The sequence below is a fragment of the Protopterus annectens genome, chromosome 6.part0, assembly GCF_019279795.1.
Source record: "Protopterus annectens isolate FY-2018-M chromosome 6.part0, PAN1.0, whole genome shotgun sequence".
NCBI classification, from domain to species: domain Eukaryota; kingdom Metazoa; phylum Chordata; order Ceratodontiformes; family Protopteridae; genus Protopterus; species Protopterus annectens.
Genome location: NC_056737.1, coordinates 332,262,277 through 332,285,093, shown reverse-complemented (window position 1 = coordinate 332,285,093; position 22,817 = coordinate 332,262,277). Strand labels below are relative to the sequence as shown.

General features: G+C 38.5%; 1 protein-coding gene across 1 annotated transcript in view; it reads left to right on the top strand.

Annotated features, from left to right (window-relative positions):
- LOC122803834 overlaps nt 1-22,607 on the top strand; it is a gene marked incomplete at its 5' end in the record, with an annotated part of 970,101 nt that extends 947,494 nt beyond the window's left edge. The window contains one exon of the mRNA XM_044073518.1: nt 21,559-22,607. The remainder of the gene's footprint in view (nt 1-21,558) is intronic.
- Nucleotides 22,608-22,817: the final 210 nt, after the last annotated feature.

Genomic DNA, 22,817 nt, shown 5'->3' with positions numbered 1-22,817 from the left:
CCTCTTGTCAGGAACTTTTGTGGCCTCTCCAGCTGCTGCAAGAATCCAGGGGCTGCAAGTTGTCGGGTCAGATACATTCGAATGGGGCATTGTACCAATCATTGGTCGATGAGTGATGAATGATTGGGAGACTGTGAATCAATTCATGATAAGGTAATTTCTATGAATTGATAAGGTATGGGTGTTATATGGTCAACTGAGAATGTCGAATGGTCTGTCCAATATTTCCCCACTGCTCAGTCCTAACCTTGGTGTCCAGTGCTAGGTCCCTCTGTTACCTAATAAGGGTATCCTCTTTTTTTTTTAGGTAATATGGTAGCTAGGTTTGGCATTTATTTCCTCTGGCACCAGTTATCCGTGATCTGTGATTTATGTGTGATGGCTGGCTACGGCACCCAGTATCCGTGTGGATTCTCACACGTCTCTTGCAGTCATCTGCAGTTTTTTCGACTACTTTGTTAGAGTTGTAGCAGAGAGTGTTTAGGAATCCTGAGTCATTCTCCCGTGTTTGCTTGTGGCACAATTAGAGTCAAACAAGAGTGGTAAGGACTGGGAGACCTGTGGGACACCACTTGAGACAGGCTTAGAGTCCAGACATGGCACTCTGACTTCTGACTGATGTATTTCTGTCACCAGCCCAGTTGCAACCCATCTTGTGATGTATGGGTTAACATTTAGGCTGATGGTTTTTCAATGATACCCGTGGGGTGTATGTGTCTTCTGCTCTGCCTTTAAAGGGTGTAGACTGTATGGACTGCCTTCATCAATGGTTTTGGTGACTGTCAGAAAATCAACCAAGTTTAAAAGGCATGACCTGCCCTGACAAAGCCAAACTGGGTTGGATTCTTTGTGATCATAAATTCCCTATGTCTGGCTTTTTGGGTCGGTTATGATCCTCTCCATGGCACAGTATAATTGCAGTGTCGGCTTAATGGGTCGCCTTGTTAGGCTCGGGTCGGTGGAGGCTTTGTTGTCCTATGTGCGTGCTGAATCTTTGAGGCTCCTGATAGCTCCATGTGTGAGAGTTTAATTCCTCGTTGGGCCTCATGATGCTGATTTTGGAGACCTGTGAGAGTAATGTCGGGGCTGTTATTTCACTTTGATTGGGGGCTCTTTTTGGGGGGAGAGGATGCCTTTGGGGGCCTGGCTTGACATGTTTGAATGTCTTCACTTGGGGTTAGAGGGTCTTGGGGTTTGCACTACTCAACCTGTCAGGGATTATGTTGGCAATGTCACTGTACAATCAGGCTTCTCATTTGGCCTAATTTGTAATGTAGCATATCTGGGAGTTTTTCTCCTCATTCTAAATAGCTAAGATATCCTTATGATTTTTCTTTTTAGCTTTAGCTATTCTTATATTTGCTTTGGAGTCTTTTACCTTTCTTCTCTTTTTGCTCTTTAAAAGATTTTTATGAGGGCTTTGTTGTTAAGGGTCCACCCAGCTGGAGTCGTTTCTTTCAGACTTAGTCTTTGTTTTGCTTTGTTTTGTCTTTGTAGCCTTTGGTGGCAGGTGCTTGTAGAAGGCATTTTTGAGTTTTTGTAGTGCCAGGGATTTTGCTTTCCTGCAGGGGTTTTGTACTAGGATCCTGTAGTGCCAGCTAGAAAGCAGGAGTGAGTTTTCGAAGTTCTTTAGTGTTTCGAGACCACTTTCAAAGTTAGAGGGTGTAGTCTTTTTGTTTGTTCTGGGGTGTCTAGGGGCACTTTAGTTTGTTTGTGATTTTGTTTCAGGAGTGGTGGGTGTTTTTGTTTGTTGAGGGATTTTGTGTCATGTCTTGTCAGGATAGGGGGATGAGATTCTGAATTTGATGAGATTTGGACTCATTGTGATGGGCATTTGCTCCCATGTCAATTCTTGAACATTTTGGATTGATGTTAGTAATTCCAGTAGCATTCCCGTTATATGCCTGTGTTTATTTGGGGAATAAGTGGAGAGTTGAAGTTTTTTTGTATATTTTTGTAATTGGTTCCTTTGGTTTGTATAGTATTTTGGGAGTGACCTAGTATTATGAGTCAATTTGTGCCGGCCAATAGTGGATCTGTATTTTCCTATGATTATATAACATGATCCACCAGGTGTTCCTAAATCTGCTATGAGAGGTGCTGCACCTGGATGGTCTGCGGTATGCTTCTTGGCTCTGTCATGAGATGGGAGAATCCTGCATTGTATGGGGTAAACCTCCTTGTTGAAGGGTTGGGCCAGGAGCCTCTGAGTAGGTTTCCTTGTGTCTGAGGGAGGGCCTGGGGCATACTGAGTGACCCTTGGTCTTTTGGGGCAGAGCATGATTGAGACTGAACCAGGAGTGTCACAGGGGTGTTCTGAGTTTTCTGAGATTGAGACCTGGCCATGAAGTTTTGACATTTTCAAGTTTTTCTTTTGGCCAGCAGGGTTACCCATTGTTTTCTTGTTTTTGTGTTCTAGGGTGGAAGGTTTGGAAATTTGAAAGTTGCCTAAATTCTGGAGGGGGGGGTGTCAGAGCCTTTGCCAATATCCGGAATCCAGTGGTGAGCAGAGTTTAAGCAAATTGTTAAGCATGGCATCTTAGGTGCCACATGTCATCAGAGCAGACAGACATTGGATCATTTTACTGCCTGTTGGGTAGCAGCCTGCTATTAGGATCATCAATCTTTATCAAGGGTCATACCATCTCTTTCTTAGATCAGCAAGGAGGCTAATGGCCAGGTCGTTTACACATGCTGGACAACATCAATGATTGGGGTAGAACAGGTATGCCTGGGGAACTAGAGTAAGAAACAGGTGATCCTTAGCAGAATTCATGCAACATCTTTTAATTACTCAGAATTGTGCTGAACAGGTGCCATTCACTCCTTTATGTGCCAAGTCTTCTTGTGCCTTTCAGAATAAAAGTCTGCATACACTGTAGTTTGGTTAAGAATGTTTTATTATGTAGAGTAGTCAACAGTATCCAAATCAAAGCTTACTGTTTCCAATAACAGTGCTGATAAATTGAAATGGACTGAATTATAAGGTCTGTAGCTTCTGAACTCATATTCCTTTCTTTCTGAGCCAGTAGAATAAGGTCAAGTCCATGTAAACAGTCAGGGACTTCAGGACCAACCTCCTAATTTCATCTGCCGTTACCCTACCAAATATTGCTCCTTTCCAGCCTCCCATTCAAAACGTCGACATAGGAGACCTCAAAAGGGAAAGGAGTCAAAGGCAGTACCAGCATCTGAGACAGTGGCAAGCAGATTCCAGTAAGCCTGTGTGATCCTGCCTCCAGGGATCCCAGCAATCATGACGCTTCCATGACACTCCCTTCCCCCTCACCTCAACACCCACCCCTCCCAATCCTTCCCTTCCCAGATTAGGAGGATGGCAGTTCTTCTTTCTCAGGAACTGAACCCTCATTACCAGGGATCAGTGGTTACTAAAACATTCAAAGAGGTTACAAACTTCATTTCAAACAGCCCCTAATTCGATCAGTTTTCCCAGATATTCCATCAAACCAAAAGGCAGAGACCTTAAAGCAAATACTGCGTCTGGTGCATCCAAGGCTCTGTCAAACCAGTACCAATCTCATTACCAGGAAAAGATTTTTACACAAGATTTTTCCTAGCCTGCAGAAAAGAGGGTACTTGGAGGCTGATTCTCGACCTCTCAATGCTCAAACAATTCTTGCAGGTCCCAAAATTCAAAATGCTAACACTTCAAAAACTACTGCCCATGATCTCTCCCAGTGCTTTCATGGTAACTTTAGATCTGAAGGATGCATACCTCCACATTCTCAAAGAAAAGTCTGACAGGAGATTTTTACACTTCAGAGCGGGCGCAAGGCATTAGCAGTTCTGTGCTGTGCCCTTTGGCTTATCTACTGCACCCAAGGTTTTCACAAAATGCTAGGTCCTAGTGATAGCTTTCTGCAGGTAAAAGAGCATTCAGATTTACCTCGAATTAGATTATTGCCTCATTCAGGCAACAAATCTAGAAAAACTCCAAGCAGGTCTGCTTTGCACTCAAAAAAATCCTGGCTTCAGTGGCATTCGCCATCAATAAAGTCTCAGACCACTCTCACAAGTAGCATTGTGTTTCTGAGACTTTACTGGACTCATCTCTTCAGAAAACCTTCCTTCCTCCAAGCAAAATTACCTTTCTAGCTGTGTACTTTGAAAAGCTCTTTTTCAGGAACTGCCTCACAGCCACAGGTTACCTCAGAACCCTGGATTACATGGCCTCTTGAATCCACGTGATCCCCCTGACTAGGCTACATAGGATGAAGCTGCAGTGTTACTCAGAAATGCATGGTGCAACATTCTCAGTCCCTCAACTTCAAGATAAAGCTTCTCCTTTGTCTCAGGAAAGAGTTTGTCTGATGGGCCCAAGCATGCTTGCTCAATGCGGGCCTTCCCTTCAGGTTCATCTCTCAGGGCCAAACTCTGACCACAGATGCCTAAGAAATAGCCTGGGGAGCCCACTACAACTTCCAGACTCAGGACATTTGGGACTTCCAGTTCAGAAACAAACACATCAACCTAAAAGAACAGATGGCAGTCAAAAAGGCCTGATTGCATTGAAAGACCAGTGGAAACAAGGAGTACTCCTCCTGACACAGTACCACCAGTAGGAACCAGTCAGCTGGTGGATCACTTAAGCTGGAGTCTGTCAGACCCTCAAGAGTGGCAACTGCATCAGTGGTAAGTTTTTCTCAGCATATCCGAAAAATTAAGTGTGCCACAGATAGACCTTTTTGTCTCCAAAGAGAACAGTCACTTGAAAATGTTTTGCTCCAGGACCAAAACAATGTCAGCCTAGAAAACAGATGCCTTCTCCTTACCTCGGACAGGCCTGTTCCTCTGTGCCTTCCCCCCAGTACCCTTGCTCGTCAGAGTACTGCTGAAGACAAGGGAAGAAGGGTCAAAGGTCATTCTAATAACCTGGCCAAGACAGCACTTGTAGCCATTATTGCTCAGTCTTCCCAACAGGGAACCATGTTTGCTGCCCCATCAAGTGGACCTGTTAGCACAGAACAAAGGCATCATCATGCACTCCAAACTGAACACACTGCTCTTGACAGCTTGGGTGAAACCTTGATCCCATGGACTGGGCCACCTCTTGATAAACTGGTCTGCACTCCAAACTGAACACACTGCTCTTGACAGCTTGGGTGAAACCTTGATCCCATGGACTGGGCCACCTCTTGATAAACTGGTCCCGGACATTCTAAAAGAAACCAGGAGACCTAGCACTAGGAAGTCTTTACTCTGCGAACTGGAAGAGATTCACTCTTTGGTGCAGACAAAAGGGATAAAGCCCTTGGTAAGCTCAGATGTCTCTTATCTTTTCATACTTATCAGGTCTTTTTGAAAAAGGGCTTTCTTATTCCTCTATTAATATCTACACTTTAACAGTTTCAGCTTATCTGCCTTCTCAGCCCCCTCCTGTTCCCATCCTTTCATGAAACAGTTCCTGAGAAGAGTAAAGCACATTAGGCCCCTGAGGAAACCTCCTGTTCCCTCCAGGATCCCAGTTTCATTCTGGAGAAGCTTACCTTCCCACCTTTCAAGCCAGCTGCTTCCACAGATATAAACTTCCTGACCTGGAAGACAGCTTTCCTTCTAGCCATTACTCTAACTAGAAGGGTTTCAAAGCTTCTGGCCCTTATGTGTGTGGAAATTTTCATCATTTTACACACGCACAGTCTTTCGTAGAACCAACTTTATCTTTATGCCTAAGGTGGTTACAGAGATTCCTCTAAACCAGGTCCATTTACCTACATTCTTTCATAAGCCTCAAAACAAGGAAGAATGAATCCTTTGTACTTTGGATGTACATATGCAGCTGTGTTACTACTTGGACAGAACAAAGAATGTCAGGAAGTCAGACCAGCTTTTTGTGGCCTTTGTCTGTAGCTCTGAGGGAGATCGGTTTCTAAACAAACAATTTCCAAATGGATCTTCCACTGTATCTTTTTCTGCTACAGCCATTATAGAAAGAAGCCTCCAGACCCTGTTAGGACACACTCCACTAGGGTTACTGCTACATCTGTTGCTTTTCTTAAAGGGGTGTCCACCAAGGGCATTTTGGAAACTGCCTCCTTTCAGCTTTGGGAGTCATCCCATCAGTTAGGACTGCAACAATGAAACATAAAGAACATAGTACAGTTGTGTACACTTATCTTAAATGTAGATGTCCAAGTGTTTTCACTTTTGCAGGATTCTTTTCCTTCCTCCTTCCCCTCTTGCCTGAGGGATTGGAGTGGTGGTTCTCCTGTCTAGTTCCAGATTGTTCCCTCCTCGTAGACACATACTCTGGAGTTTCTGAACTTTGACCCCTGACCTTAGAGACCTGCTAGGGGCTCGAACCTGTTGGGAGAAAGAAGTACTGAGGTTATAGTGCCAGCCAACTACCTTTATGTACAGATGTCATGACAGTCAGGACATCCACTGGTTTCAGGAGGAGGAGTAGAAAATTCACTGGTAGTCAGGCCGGCCAAGGACTTCCACGGCAGGAAATCACATCGGTTAGGACTGCAGCAATGAATGCACTTAAACATCAACATTTGTGGTAAGTGTTCACAATTGTACTTTCCTACAGTAAGTTATTCCATAATCTTGGTGTAGCTAGACTATAGAATCTACTCATTACAGAAATGCAGAAGTTAGCATTCATATGTGTACGTGTTATTTGACTACTCTGGAGATCTACCCTTTTTTGCTGACACACACACACCCTTCTTTCTTGCAAGAAAATGCAATGACAGGGACTTCCAATGATGGTACAGTAGTGAGCAGATATATCCCTGACAGCTCCCAGTTATAAATTGTTGTAAAGTTAAAAATGTGTAATAAATAAGTGGATTTAGTCATGTAGTTGTGAAGAAAAAACATTTGTGGTGCAGTTTCCATGACAACATTGGGCAAGCTGTCAAACAAGAAGGTTGATAAATTGTTGTATTCACACTAATGGCACTATATGCTTATTGTTTGTGTACTGAATGAAGAACGGGCTGTAGCCCGTGGATAGCACAGAATGATAAAAGAAACAGAGGTTACTATAAAGTGAAGACAGCAATTTTTTTATTTGTGAAAGGCTGCTGCATTTAGTCCCAAAGAAAGAGGACTCAGTTTATAGCAGCACTGAGACAGTATCAGGTGAAGTAGTTTAATTTTTTTTCTTCTCTCTCTCTCTTTCTCTGGCTGTGCTGATTGTGTCTCCCAAAGATTTTCCTAGCTGTGTTGAGTGTTTCTCCACAGATACGTTCCTGGTTGTGCTGCGTGACTTCTCCTAGACTTTAAGATATATTTGGATGCACAAGAATAATTAAGTGGTCACAGACTATGACTGAAGCCAAAAAAAAAGAGGCAGTACTACTGTGATGACTGAACAAGAATAAGGGAGCTCAGCATCTGATCAAGGTGATGTAGATAGTTTGTGCAGTAGACGAAGGCTTTGCAAAGGTAATTTGGTAACGCTTCCTGATTTTCAGATCCAAGTTGTCACAGAAAAAAATTGACTCTCATGAAAATTCACTGGAATAACTTTTAGATGTTTATGGCTGGAAGTATGAGAACAAGGAGTGACTACTTGAGTTAGATGTGTGCTTGGGCTCCTGTCTCATAATTCTTTGACAGTAAGAAACATCTGATTTTCAAATGGTTGCATTTGCTAAGGTTATAATCTTGAGAACTATAAATGTCCTTGGTGATGTAGATGATAATGGGAAAACAATACGGAACAAAAATAGATCTATGGTATGAATGAATTTTGTAGAATCAATCAACTGATTATCCCTGGCAGCTAATAATTGAGGGAGCTATTGTTTCTACTTTTAACAACATAGCAAAGATGAGGACGAATGGAATGTGAAACTGTCTGTAGTTATGGAACTGAACCCTTAAATATCTATGTTAAAATGGAACTTGTATACACAATAAAAGTGTTAGAAATGTATTCCAAAGCAGAAATGTATTCCAAAGTGTAAGATAAAAGCAATGTTACTTAATGATCAATATACTAAAGTAAATGAACAGTGCAAGGTGTTTAGAACTTGCACCAGTGGCACAGAGGGACTACAGCCTATTAGACCGAGGTTAGCCTAGTGGCTTGGGTACTTGATAGAGCAGACAGAAAGGCTGGCAATGCCCATCCTAGGGTGATGAGATGGTGGTCCGCCATTTGCTCGTGTCTCTGCTCTATGACATAATAGCCCCAGCTGGAGAGCAGAGGCTTATCATGTAGGAATGAGGCAATATGGGGAGATATGGGCATGGTTGTCCAAGCAGGTAATGGCAGCCCTTCTCAGCATGTTTGGGGAGCACAGGTGCACAGGTAAAAGAGCAGAGGTGGTCTATGCAGTGACACAAGTCCTCATTTCACTGTTATTTTGGGGAGGTAGGTTTCAAAAACTTCCCTCATTGCCAGGATGCCTGCGAGGACACAGTCTCTGATGTCTACCTATATGACACCCTCTAGATTAGACATGTCCAACCTGCGGCCCTCAGAGCTCTTCCATGCGGCCCTCAACCTCTAACTGCAACATCGATGTACACATACCCCAAAACACTTTTTTTGTTTTGTGTTTTTCACTCCCGTGACCTGTAACACTAATGTCGGTGTGCGCATGTGCCAAAGCACCCTTCTAGTTTTGTTTTTGAGCCAAAAAAGGGTCAGTGTGTTTACGCCATTATTTTGCGCCAAACAATCCGTGTGTGTGTTCTCGCTGATGAGGGACTCGTGTATGGATTTGCCGCTGTTGCCTTTGAAAGGGACAGCAATTTACCTGTGTTAATAGGAAAGTACAAAGTGAGTGAGTGCATGCATGAAAGCAGAATTGTGTGCGTGAAAGTAGAAGAAGAGTGTGTGTATATGTGTGCATGACAGAGAGAGATGCATGCACAAAGAGGCTAACAATGATCAGTCTACCTACTGAACACAAACAAGTTAGCTCACAAATATATCATACATTAAGAGTACACTTTCATTAAATTGTGGCTTTCCTGACAGGGAGAGTGTTGTATTGAACATGAACTTATACCTCTTAACTGTATGGATTTTCAAAGAATGTCTGAATTTTTGCTTCATCTTCCAATTTGTGTCTTTTGCTTAGGAAATAAAAGTAGTCATCCAAGGTAATGCAGTTCCAGGGAGTAAGAATGAGACAGCAGCCTAGGGTTAATGGGCCAGTAGTGGACTGACTATGTAGGACTGTAGCATATAAAGTTGTGTTGTTTTTCAGACAAACAAAAAAGCACCTAGTACTGTTTTTTCATTGGTGGGTTCTAAGCAGTGATAGATTGGACAACAATAAGCATAGCTTTGGCGGATCATCAATACTGGCAAATCAAGTGGGCACAATGTCATTTTTTAAATGTTGGGGATTTTAGTGTGTATGTGTGTGCTTATGTGTTGAGAGTGCTGCAACATTAGATGATTATTAAAGACAGACTTACAGACTGTGGAAAATATGTTTCTTTGTTTCAAAACCTAATACTTGGGTATGCAGCTTCTTGCCATTTACAGTGGATGGATATTTACATTTAATGGGCAATGTATTAGCGTGGGCCTGTGGGGTTCTGAAGGATGCCAAGTCTACAACAGCCAGTATCTTGTAAAGTGACCTGGAAATGGATATTGGGATGTTACTGAAAAAATATAGTAAGTGGGCTTAGAAATATAGTTTAATTAAACGAAGTGTACTTTCAGTTTACAGACCATAATTTAATTTATTTCAGGTAGTCCAGATACTGGTAGATTGTATACCATTAGACTTAATTAGGGAGAGCTGTCATTCTGAGGAAACAAGCAGCCCTAGTTTCAGTGAAAGCTCTGTGGTTGCTTGCAGGTTCATAGGTTAGTACTAAGCTAACTGCCCTTGCGAGCCATTTTAAGCTTAGCCAATTATCCCTTGTGAGACTCAAACCCTGCACCTTGTGTTTGTAAGGCAAACACCTTAACCATTAGACCACCCTCCCTAGGAAGTTGCAGGATGTTGACGCAATGTGTTTTATTTATTATTTTTAATGCATTTGTCATTTCAAAGCATGGTTTTCTTTGATGCAAAAGAAGGCATGACTGAATGAGCCATATAATGTTTGACAATGATGGAATAGAAAGATTATAAGTGATGTATAATGTTTGCAGCTACAGTTGTTTCAATGGTCTCTGTGATGCATAACTATTTTTGGGGCTGTGTCCCACTTTCATTTTTCGCTTTGTCCAGATTTTTTGCTCTAAGATTGAGAGGTATGGCTCCATACTAAATCAGAAGTTGTATTTACCTTGGAAGACTTTTAGGCATAATTATGAAAAACAGAGCCTTTTTAATATCTCTGCTTATTTCCAATATAAACTACCATGTAACCTTGCAAATAACCTTCTTATTAAACTACTTTACTTCTTTTGGAATTGACAGGTATGATTCATCTGTTCGGACATAAGCATGGAGTGCTAATTTGACTTTGATTTCTTGCAGCAGTCTGTGGTTTACATAATCAAAATAACTTTTCTGTGTTTCTGGGTGTGTAATCAAGTTAACAGTTTTAAATATGTTTTCCAAAAATAAATAAATATATAATAAATAAATAATCCTCTCTACACTTTGAGCTATTAACAAAGTCTGGGAATTTGTTTTTTTCAAAAGTGAAGGTCAGCATTACAGCTCAGTAAACTGTCAGTCTGTGAGTAACTTCTGCACAAATTAAAATGTCTGAATGTCAAATGGCTTTAGATTGGAGGGAAGTTTATTTTTATTTATTTTATTTTATTTTACATTTGTTCACCGGGAAAGTCCGACTGGACACAGGTCCATTTTCAGCGGAGGCTCGGGGAGGAAAGCTCAAAAAATAACATAAAACAATATAATACAATACATGAGAGAGAGAGAGAGACAGCAAATTATGGATGTAGTACTCATACAATATGGCAGAGATTACATCTTGTAACAGTGAGAATCATTGAGGTACAGAATAAACTTAAAAAACTTTTTTTTTACAGTTATAATTACAGCAAGGCAAATATCAATGATTTAAGGTTTTAGGAGAAAGTTCTGAAACAATCTTTTGGTATGGATAAACCTGGGGATTAACACAAGTTATATGTTTACACCAGTATGTAGCATTATAGTTTATGGCTTTCTTATTGATTTACTTTTTGCCGAGCAGTTGTTTGTTGATTTATTGATGGTCCTTTTGGTGGTGGGAAATTACATGGATGAATCCATCTCTATTATGACTTTTTTTTTCAGATATTTTGACTTCCAGACAATTTCATTCAGTGAGTGGGTGTCATGTGATTACTGAGGTTGCCTATTTTACAAGTAGGGGCTTTATTGTGTGTGTGTGTGTGTGTGTGTGTGTGTGTGTGTGTGTGTGTGTGTGTGTGTGTGTGTGTGTAAGAGAGAGAGAGATTTAATATGTATACTGAATATAATTTTGCAAATGGAATTCTTAGTTAAACATGCCCCTCTTCTTGGGCAACTAGACTTGAGTAACCAATATTAGATCGTAGCCATCCAGCTGGGAAAGGTTAGTATGTGGATTTTCCATTTGGTTTGATGAAGGCTATGCTACTTACCCAAGGACTACATTTATGGCTATCCATCCAGCCATCGTGTTGCTGAACTACATTGTTTGATAATGAGAGGAGCTTTTTACAGAAGTTGAAGGTTTTTGCGTCAAGAACCTGTCCATAAAAAGTGGCTTGTTTATGTTGCAGTGAAGGCTGTGGTCTTTGTAGTGAGCGTTTTAAGTATAACCAGTATTTCTGATGTAGAGGAAGTCTCTTAAGGCAGGATCTTTCTTAGCCTGGAAAGCAAGCCAATGATGAAATTTATAGGGGCCAGTGAGAGACAGAGGAAAGCAAGAAGTTTTTTAGTCTGTTTGAATAACTAAGTGAACTTAGTCCTTTGACTTTTTTTGTCAGAAATGGTTGTAGTCTTTGTTTTGGCAGGGTGTTTTGCTGAGGCACATGCCAAAAGGGGCATTGCACTCAATAATGGCTCTTGTAAAGGAAGAATACAGGGAAGTTATGACCTCCTTGTCCCTGGATGAGATACACTTACTAATGAAGTGGGCCATGTAAAAAGCTTTCCTTACAACGGAGACAAAGTGGTGGTCAAAAGTCAGGTTTGTATCAACCTGGGTGCCCAAGTACCATATGACTGATTGCGTGGTTACAACACTGTTATTAATGTGATAATTTGTGGGGACATCACTTTCCTCAAAGGGGATGATGCATTTTTTGGCATTTAGCTTGAGGCCATATTTCTGGCAACAGTTATTTGTTTGGGTGAGACCCTTTTGTAGCTTATTCAGAATTGTTTTATTAAGTCAGTAATGTGAATTCTTTACTTTATTGCAAATTTGTTGGCTTATTTTTGTGGATTGTAGTATTGTAGGACTGCTGATGTTGACATTTTACGTAGTTTGACTGCTGGAATGGTTTTCCTAGTGAGAAATACTAGTGCTGTAGTGAATATCTGTTTATTTGTTAAAAAAAAAAAAAAACATATATATATATATATATATATATATATATATATATATATATATATATATATATATATATATATATATATATTTTTTTTTAACTAAGATGTTAGAGTTAACTGTTAGATTAGAGAATTAGAATGAGAATTAGAATTTTAAGGCAAATATTAGGCATTTATTACATTTATTCATTGTTCAAATGCACCTACAGTACAGCCAGGAGGTTGACTGTGGTCTTCCGGAGCAACGAAAGAGTTAATTATATGATATATTTTATATGCGGCCCAAAGACCATTTCTGTTCACTCAATGCGGCCCCAGAAAGTCAAAAGGTTGGACACCCCTGCTCTAGATGGCTCTCAGCCTACTTGATCTCTAGTGTAGATCAAAAACTTTGCAGCTCACCCTTTCAGTAAGTAAGAGTGATGGATATGCATCTTTGCATGTTACTAACACTAGGTAGAGTCTTTGTCTAATACTGCCACAAGCTGATGTCATATGACACCAGATCCACAGCTGTCCAGTTAGTTCTTTCTCCTTCAACTCTAAGAACTGTTCCATAAAGTCAGCTGCCCAAGAAATCAGGAAAGTCCACCTGAAGAGAGATATCCATGACTATACATTCATGAGCCTTGAAGATGCCCATAAAGGAATGGCTGTGTTGTCTTGGAACACAGCTGGATGCTTAACAGCATGATAGATTGAGAGAGCCATAGAAGAACAGACAGCATATTTATAACCCTGGAGCATGCGCAAATGGTTAAAAGGGCATGCCCAGTTGCAGTATAAATTAACCATGATGGAATGAGATTATGTAGAGAACTCTTGGCTTTCCCTGATTTATTTTGAAGCAACCAACTTTTGTTTGATTTGTGGGTGGTTGATGAGAAGATGACATTGATGGGATTGCCACAAGACATTTACTGCACAATTGTGAGACAAATCTCCTAATTTGTGTTAGGCATTGGACATTTACAAAGATGATAATAGTTGAAAGGGAAAGGAAGAACTGTAGAGTAAGGGGAGCCAGTTAAGAGTTTCAGAATAAAATATTTGATAAGGATGAAAATTCTACACCAGAAATACAAACATTAGAGGAGATCATCTGATGGCTGACAGGAAACTGCAGCTTTATAAGGAGATATTAAAGGGCATTTTTTTCAGTTCCCCTGAATACCAGAAGGTAGTGTTTGTGAGGCTGAGGCAATAACATGTGCAAAAAGTGGCTGTGGGACTGCAAAGTAGGTTTGATGAAGATTTGATTAGTTATCTCTTGCTAGTAGCAGAAATAATTTGTCAGAATTACCAAAAACTGTATAAATAAGTTATGTAGGCCCAGAACGAGTACAAAATAAGTGATTACTGGAATGGTTAAGAACTGAAGAAGATATGAGATATAAACATAGGTCACGATTGTCCAGATTTTTGCCTCATATTTTTGTTCTTTTCCTAATAAAACTCGTGCTTTACAGGCAAATCAGTAAGGACTAAATTAACTAAATAATGACAGACATTTAAGATACAGACCATATCATTCAGAAAATGCAGTGTAGCACAAAACATTTTATTCTATCAACTTTTACGTTTATATGAGAAATATTTAAAAATTGTCCGTATTTTTGGGTCTTTGTCCTCCATTATTTTTGGCTTTGTTCAGATTTCCTGTCCTAAGAGGTTGAGAGGTATGGATATAAATAAGTGGTACTCATGCTCAGACCCATCACTTAGGAAAAGTTATTAGAGGTTATGTCTCAGCAAGCAGTAGGGAAAATCCTCCAAGAATGATGGGAGTCTAACTAAAAGTCTGAAAACTATACAAAGATAAGTTCTAAAGTTATATAATTAAGTGATTGGGAACAGAGTGCTATCCCTTGTGTGAAAACAGGTGGCACTGTCACATTACCAAGGAAGTAAAAATGCAGTTTTGTCATCCTCTTGTAGAACAATTTCTCTTTTAAATCATGAATATAAATTCTTTGTGGCAATACTGGCAACTCTTTTGGCAAGATGGCTCCCATAATTGGTTGGCCTAGACCAATGTGGCTACATAGCACGAAGGCTATATATTTAAAGACATTGTCGGGTTCGATTCTCAGCTAGAGCGTCTTCTGCATGGAGACATGCGTGAATGGGCATACCTTCGTTGAAGGTTATGCGTCAGGCCTGGCAAGCCGGTATGTAAAAATCAACTGCCAATCATTAGCGGACCGGAGTTCCGCTGTGGCGACCCCTAACCAGGAAAAGCCGAAAGACACAAACAATTGAAGACAGGCATTCTCAGGCGTCTTGCTCAATCTAAGTGGAAGAATTTTGGGCAACTTAAATACAGTGAAGGCTTTTGACAAGATGGAATGGGATTACTTGACTCAGGATTTGTTAGCCATGAACTTTAATCAAGTCTTTGTTGATGTAATAATGGCTTTTTGTAGGCGATCTGAAGCCAGAATGAAGACTCATTCAGGACTGTCTTTTCCTTTTCTCTTGAGTAGGCAGACATGCCGATGAATGTTTAATGTCTGTGCTCTTACTTGTGGTATATCTTGAACCACTAACAGTTTGGATAAGAAAATCTAACCTACATGGTTATGGGTTGATAGATAAGGAGTATGAGATTTCAGTTAATGTGAATGATGCTTTGATGTATTTAACCCAGCTGGGGGTAGACTTACCAACTTTATTTATAGAAGTCTGGATATGTTTGATAAGTTCTTTCATTAGAACTTATGCAGTAATGATAAGGGTGGTGGCACTGAATTATGTTGCTGTGGAAATCCTGGAGTCTTGATACGATTACTTGTGGGAGTCTCTCCGTCTGAAGCATTTGGGAGTCTTGCTAAGTGCTACAATATAAGCCTGTTTAAGTACAATGTATGAAGAACTGATAAAAGGGCAAACAATGAAGGTAGAAGAATGGTTGGACGTAGATCAGAGAGGACAAGCTGTACATTTTTGTGTTGGCACTATTATTGTATGCCTTTCAACCATTCCCATTAAGTATCCAATATATATTTTTAGATTAGTTGGAAATATGATGACAGAAGATGATAGTGTTCTAGGAAGTATCTGATACTTAAATGTTCCAGATCCACAACTATATTTTGAGACAGTTTAGATCAAGATTTTATATTTTTGATAATGAAGATTTGTAATGCAAGCTGCAAACAGTTAGATTTAATGGCAAACTATTTTTTGTTGGGAATTTGAGAATGTTATGGTTTGTGCATTTTATGGAAGAAGGAGAAAGTAACCTTATATGAATAAGTAATGCTCTTATAGTGGTAAGAATCAGTAGTTAATGAACAAACTTTGAAATCATGTTTGAGTTTGCTGCTGCCAGTTGGAGACAGCAAGTTAAGTTGTCAAGATGAGGATGGCTTAGAAGATGGTGGGAGCATAGGATGAGATTTAGTTTTTGTGTGCGACTTTGGTGGTCAGGAAAATGGGATGCATGACCCACAGAACTCACTTAAATTTACATTGAGAAATGTATTGTAGTTAAAGTAGAAAGTATGGACAGTGAGAGAGATGGGTATAATGAATTTATTAAGGAAAACCTTTCCAAATCCTGTTTCCATGATGTTAAATGCAGGAAAAATCTGTAATGAAATGACTCATTATTAGGGCATGTAAGGCCTTGAAAGAGGCTAAGCTGGACACTAAACTAAATTGCTGCATGAAAGTGATGAAACTGAGCCTTTCTTATAGTTTGCGGTCTGTCAGTTGCCTAGGTATGTAATTAATTCACTGAGTTTTACAATTTTTCATGGAAATACTTGCAAAAATATATTATACAACATGTAGTATTAAACTTTCTGTTCCCTACTGCAAGTTTCCAGTATTGAATATGTCAGAATGAAGACTTTGGAAATCGGGAACACATTTTTGGTCATATGTTAAGTTGCAGGATATTAAAATGGAGTTTACAGATTAAAAACAAGGAATATTATGATGTTATTTAATATTGTGCTTGTTGTTCCTCTTAGGGGTATGATAGCCAAACACAAGTAACTAAAAATGTTAAATAAGTAATGTTTATTTTATGAAACGAGCAGAAAAGCAGTCAGCAAAGAAAATGGAAGTTGAATGTTACCCCAATACCATAGATATTAAGTTGATGGATGTGCTATACACAGGGGAAGCTGGGATAGTTAAGAAAATTTCTTGGACCATGTCACTGGCTTCCCTTGCATGTGTGGAAAAATAAAGAAAGGGCAGTAGAGTGAAGTAAGAACAACCTTAGTAAATGATGAGATGGAGTACAAACTGTAGAAGATTGTGGAAGTTGTACAATGAAAAATACTTGAGGATAAGCTCAGGATGAGCTGATCCAAGTTGAGAAAAGTAAAACATATGTTTTTTACACTGCAAGTAATGCAATGGGATTGGAGCCCCTATCATCTCATTTGCACGTCTTTATAATTGTAAACAGTTTTGAAAAATTTTAAAAATTGAATTTTCTTATTGTTAATATTAAAATTGTTTATATATTATGTATGAAATGTTGAATGGTTGCTGTTTAATGTTGTTAACTAAATGATCTTGGACAAATTATATATTTTCAACATGCATCTGAATGTTAGCTACACGTTTAAGATGAAAACACTTTCTCGTTCTAAAAGAAGGCAAGATGAACTGACTTGTAACTTGAAGAACTGCTGACATACTGTAATTAGAATTTTTTGATTGTATTTAATAGATGGAATGTTTTGCATGTATTTTGAAGTTTATGAATTTCAGTAAAGATCTGACCGCAGAAATAAAAAGCAAGAACACTCATTTAATCTCAGAGCTGAGAAATGCAAGAGTTTTCACTGAGGTATGCATACATTATCCAGCACTATCTAGGGAAAGGTAAATAATTTACAGAATATCCTGCTGAGAAAATAAGTTCAGTACTTCATGAATTACCTTGGAATTCTAATAGTATACAATTTAAATGTGAGAAATTTATGACTCGGATACTGCACAGAAATTGCACTTCATTTATATCTCGCCCCCAAGCTTTTTCAAAACAAACAGCACTACAATGTGTAGTGTAACAACGTTTATATTTTCATGCATTTAGACATTTATTTGAACACAAGATTTCCAGATATGAATGTTTATTTTGCTATTTAATTTACTAGCATTTTATTCTGCTAACTCCCAGCCAACATACTTGGGTGAACTTAGTCTGGCCTCCTGACTAACCTTATATGCCTGTAATAACCTATTTTGTATTATTCTTATGTTTTATATTTTGTATCTTTTTCTCTTTGTCAGGGTGAATAATAATGTTTACTTAGGAAGAGCAGTCATACTATACCAGTGGCTTTAACAATACCACTCATTCATTTAAAAATATATATCATTACCTTACAGGAGGGTACGACGTCCCCACTCTGGGCCACTAATCAAGGAGCTTAAGTCCTCATCACTAACACTGGAGAGGGACGTTCACTTGGAATACAAATAGATACACTCAATATTTTCAGATGCAGAACTCTCTGCATCAAGCACAGTTTCCCTTAAGAGCACATGGGGATTGCAGTCAGCCCAGGGTCTGGATTTCTCTATATCTGTCTCTCCCCAGGACCCCAATAAGGCTCCCCACTGGTACAGCTGTGTGCAGTCCCCTGTCTGTGAAACCAGTGCTTTGTGTCCCTGCTCCAAGTAGCTGACACACACAATCTTTGAGATTTAATTTTCACATGCACACACCTGAGAGAGACTGGCACATACTACCCACTCTACCAACTTTGACCAGACTATAGGTAGATTCACTGCCAACAGTCAGTTACTATAAGGCTCTTAAAAGGGTATTCAATTATACTGAGTGGAATTAATATTAATACAAATGGTAATGCTGACCAAACCACTAGACTTCGAGTGGCCACAGTTATCATCCAATAAATATATGCAAATACTCTCAAAGCTTAAATACTTTCTGAAAGGACCAGCCACAATGAAAATTTTAAATATATTTAATAATAAATAAGAAAAGAACATGAAAATACTAAATATCTAGTTACAGTAAACACGAGAGTTTCAACCACAGGAAATATTAAAATAACATAGATGAATAGATTCACACATTTACAGAAAAAACAGTAATTAACTAATCTCACTATATTTTCCTGACTAATCTAGAGAGTTCCAATTCCCTGGTTCACTTACTAGAGCAAGGCAAGGTGAAGTAGGTGAGTGGCCTTCCTTCTTTGTCAGGTTCCAAGAACAGACTGTTCAGTCTGACTGAGAGGCTTCTCAGTATAATATCTAAATATTATTTCTGGGATAACTTACAGAATGACCCACACTATCATGAAAACTAGAAGCTGCCAGGATTTTAGCACTTAGGTGTCATTAATAGGGTCCATATTAGAACATTGAAGTTTCAAAACTTCGAATGTTCTAATATCGACCCCTATTCAGCGAAAGCTGAAAACATCAGTTCGCTGTTCCAAAACACATGCACACAACATAAGCACACCAAACAAACAGCAATCCACACACACACACACCTAAAATCTTACACCTAACCCTACACTAAACTATACACCCACCACTAACTATCTACTTACCTTTACCCAAACCCTAACCCTAAGGTCCGTCACTATCGCACACTCACCTCACCCACGCCCTAACCCTAACTCACCTGCCCTGCCCTAACCCTCATGTCCACACAATCGCACACTTCTCTGACCCGTGCCCTAACCCACCTAACCCTCATCTCCACACAATCGCACACATACCTAACCCGCACCCTAACTAACCTAACCCGCACTCAATCGCACACTTACCTGAACCCGACCCATAACTTTCCACCACAGCGCTGAAAATACTGAAGCAATAGAAATGGACAGCCGAATTCTTTCCCTAAGAAAACATTTGGTTTTCTGTTGCTTCGATATTTTTAGCTTTCGCTGAATAGGGGTCGATATTAGAACATTCGAAGTTTTGAAACTTCAGTGTTCTAATAGAGACCTCAATAATACACACACACACAGTGCCTTGCTAAGATTTGCTGCAGCTCCTGGAAGTCATAAAACAGTTTAAAAATCTCCACCCTTTTAGAGTAGCAATTAGTTCACCCCAGTGACAATGCAGGAAGCTTCCTAGAACAGATTTTTTTTTCTGGCTGCATTCAAAACTGTAAGATAACATCTTTATGGCCTGATTTTTTTGTTAGGCAAATGATAATAAGAAGTAACATTCATATTTAACAGAGGAATGTTAATAACATGTCCAACAGAAAATGTGTATACCTTTAACTTTTTCTTTACAAATGGAAGCATCCTGTCAGGACTGATCCTGTCATTCAAGTTATCAGTCGGAGAGAAAGAGAGATAGCACTTGTTACCTTTCCAAGGCTTTGTCTTTATAAAATAATTCTGGATAGATGGAATTACATTTATATTTTATGTAAATGTTAATTGGATACTTGTTATAATTTTCCAATAAAATTTGTGTTATTTAAATGTTTTTATGACAACTTGCTAGTTTGGTAAAGAAGAGTGGTTCATGCTCATTTTTGTAGGAAAACCAAATGTCCACAATGTTTTAGACCTCAAGGTTTGGTTTGTGGAATGACAGCATTTTAATAAATTATCTATTATCTTTAATAACATGTGCCCATTCGTATATGACATTATTACTAACTGACTTGGTTTTGATGAGAACAGAGCATACCATCTGAAATGAATGACAGTTTAGAAATGCATATTGAAAAGACACCTGCAGTACATTATAGGATGGCATATTTTGGTTTGGCCTAAGCAAATTTAAGTTTGACAAATTTAGAAGAATGGAATACATACCTTGGAACTTTACATAGAATACTGTTTTGAAAACTGGTAGTGTTTGCAATTTATACATTTTATACACCCAGCAATATGTGAGTGGCTAATTTTACTCTATGCCAGTTACTGCACTTACAGTCTTGGGTAACCTCGGTTATATAGTGACATTGTTTGTATTATTACAAGGTATTTTAATGTAACATTTTATTGCAGCAGCAGTTGTCACTCAGTATTGCAAATCACTTCATTTATCTCATCCTGAAATACTTATTTCAGTAGCTTATGCAGCACACACAGTTGATTTAAGTGGCTCGCTGTTGTAATTACAAGAGTCTTAAGTGTGAGCCATGAAATTAGAAAAAAACAAAACAAAAATTAAGTAAAGAAGAACACTACCATTCTTCTTTAAAGAAGTGAAAGCACCTCAAATGTATATGTACCAAATTGAGCTTGCCGTACTTTGGAGAAAAAGGAATATTTGTATAAGCGGCAGTATCTTAGTATATGTAAACCTGCATGCCTTCTCTCTTGCACTCTCTCTCTATGTATATATATATATATATATATATATATATATATATATATTCAGAGACTTGCAATAATAAGTCTAAAATATCAAATGGTTACCAATTTAAATATTTTTACGTAGCAAATGATATATAAATCACAATTGCTGAATAAAATGGACAACAAATATAGCATTAGTTCTTTCACTTATTTGTTAGCTTGGCACTTTTCAGAATAAATTCATTTCACGCTAAAATGTTTTTATCTACCTTTCCATTGTCTTTCGTAGAACAACAGCAAAATTGGTACATCATGTTTATCAGCTTGGCACTTTACAGAATCAATGAATTTCAAGTTCCGCTGTCTTTATCAAGCTTTGCATTTTCTTTTTTTAGACCTACAGCAAAGTTAGAGATATTACTGTCATCAGAGTCAACATAAAAATAAGTAATAAATAGGTATATTATGATTCATGGAAGAAGTTAGCTTGGAGGTTTCCTGTATGTTGATGTTTACTGTAGTGCGTTTTCAATTCATAAAATGCACTACCAGTATGACTATGCAATTTAATAGCTTAAGAAGATGGCAGTAGTGACAGTACATATGGCTTTATTTTTGGGCCTTAGTAACACTCATTCTTTATGACATAATACATACACTGGTGACAGTGAAATCCAAACTTAGGCCTCTGGGTGTTTCTCACGCAGCATGTATTATATTTCTTTGATGGAAAGAGGGAGATGATCAGTTGTTTTTCTGAGCTACCATGACAAAAATGTACATCAAGTTCAAATAAACCTCTCTTTTTTCTTTTTTTTTTTTTCCCCTAGGATCTTTGCACCCATAGCACAGAAGCTCTGCATCTACAATAAAACCAACTAATAGAAGTCCTGGCATTTTAGGACAGGAAGCCAACTGACCTATTTCCTTAGCATATATTAAACTGCTGCAAAGTTTGTTGGGGAAAGTATCAATGGCCTTCTTGAACTATATACATTTTGCATTTACTGCGGTATTTAAATTTAAGCTATGATGCACTCTTGTGTTAAGTAAGATATGCAATTTAAGGATGATTTTGAAAATTTCCAATTTGTAAGTTGATAACCTACATTGCTTGCTAATATAAATTGAAAGAGGAGTGTAAAATGATGTTGGTTAATTAAGCAATAACCGACGATGTGGTGTGGTATATTGAAGACTTACCCATGGTTGGTGTGGTTTAGTCACGAGGGCAAAACCCGAGTGATTAAAGCCAACTGTGGGTAAATCTTCAATATACTACAACCACGGAGTCGGTTATTGCTATTATACAGTGACATTATTTAAGAAAAAAAATACTTTTGTTAAATAATGTCTTTGTATAACAGGGCATTACTGCTCTGCTGGTTGTGGTATACTGCTTCCTTGTGTTGATGTACTGCGCATGCGTATGGGACTTGCATTCCCACGCATACCCAGTACATCAATGCTTTAAAATCGAAGCAACGGAGAAAAAGTCTCTGTTGCTCCGTTTTTTTTTTTTTTTTTTTTTTTTTTATTAGTATATTGTGGGATTTACAACGGGGACGCTAGTCAATCAGCGTGCACGTTTTGGAATATTAATGGGGGAGGGGTGTCATTGTATAATTAGTTTTGTTTGTAAGTGTAAAGTCCAAAGGTGAGTAATAAGTTGAAACTGACAATCCAAGATATTAAATGGCTACATTGTGAATGAAGCACTATATTCTGTACAACTTTTTCATATGAATTGTAGAAATAAACATACTTTTGTATTAACTATAATAAAAGTCATTTAAACAATGTCAGTTTATGCATTTACAGATATTTCACATAGTTTGAACTTTTAAAGTAAAATAAAATATTGTTTAAGGAAAGAAAATTAAGCCTATGAAAGTTCATTGAGCTTCAGTAACTTTTTGCTTTGTATTCCTCAACATGAAAAGTGTTCTGAAAATCCTAACTGATATAAAGTACTTCTATGTAAAGACTTGAAAGCGGTGTAGAAGATTATAGTTTCAACTGCTAATGCTGCAATAAAAAGTTAACCGTATGTGATGATAACTGACATTTAAAGAATGCTGTTTATTAG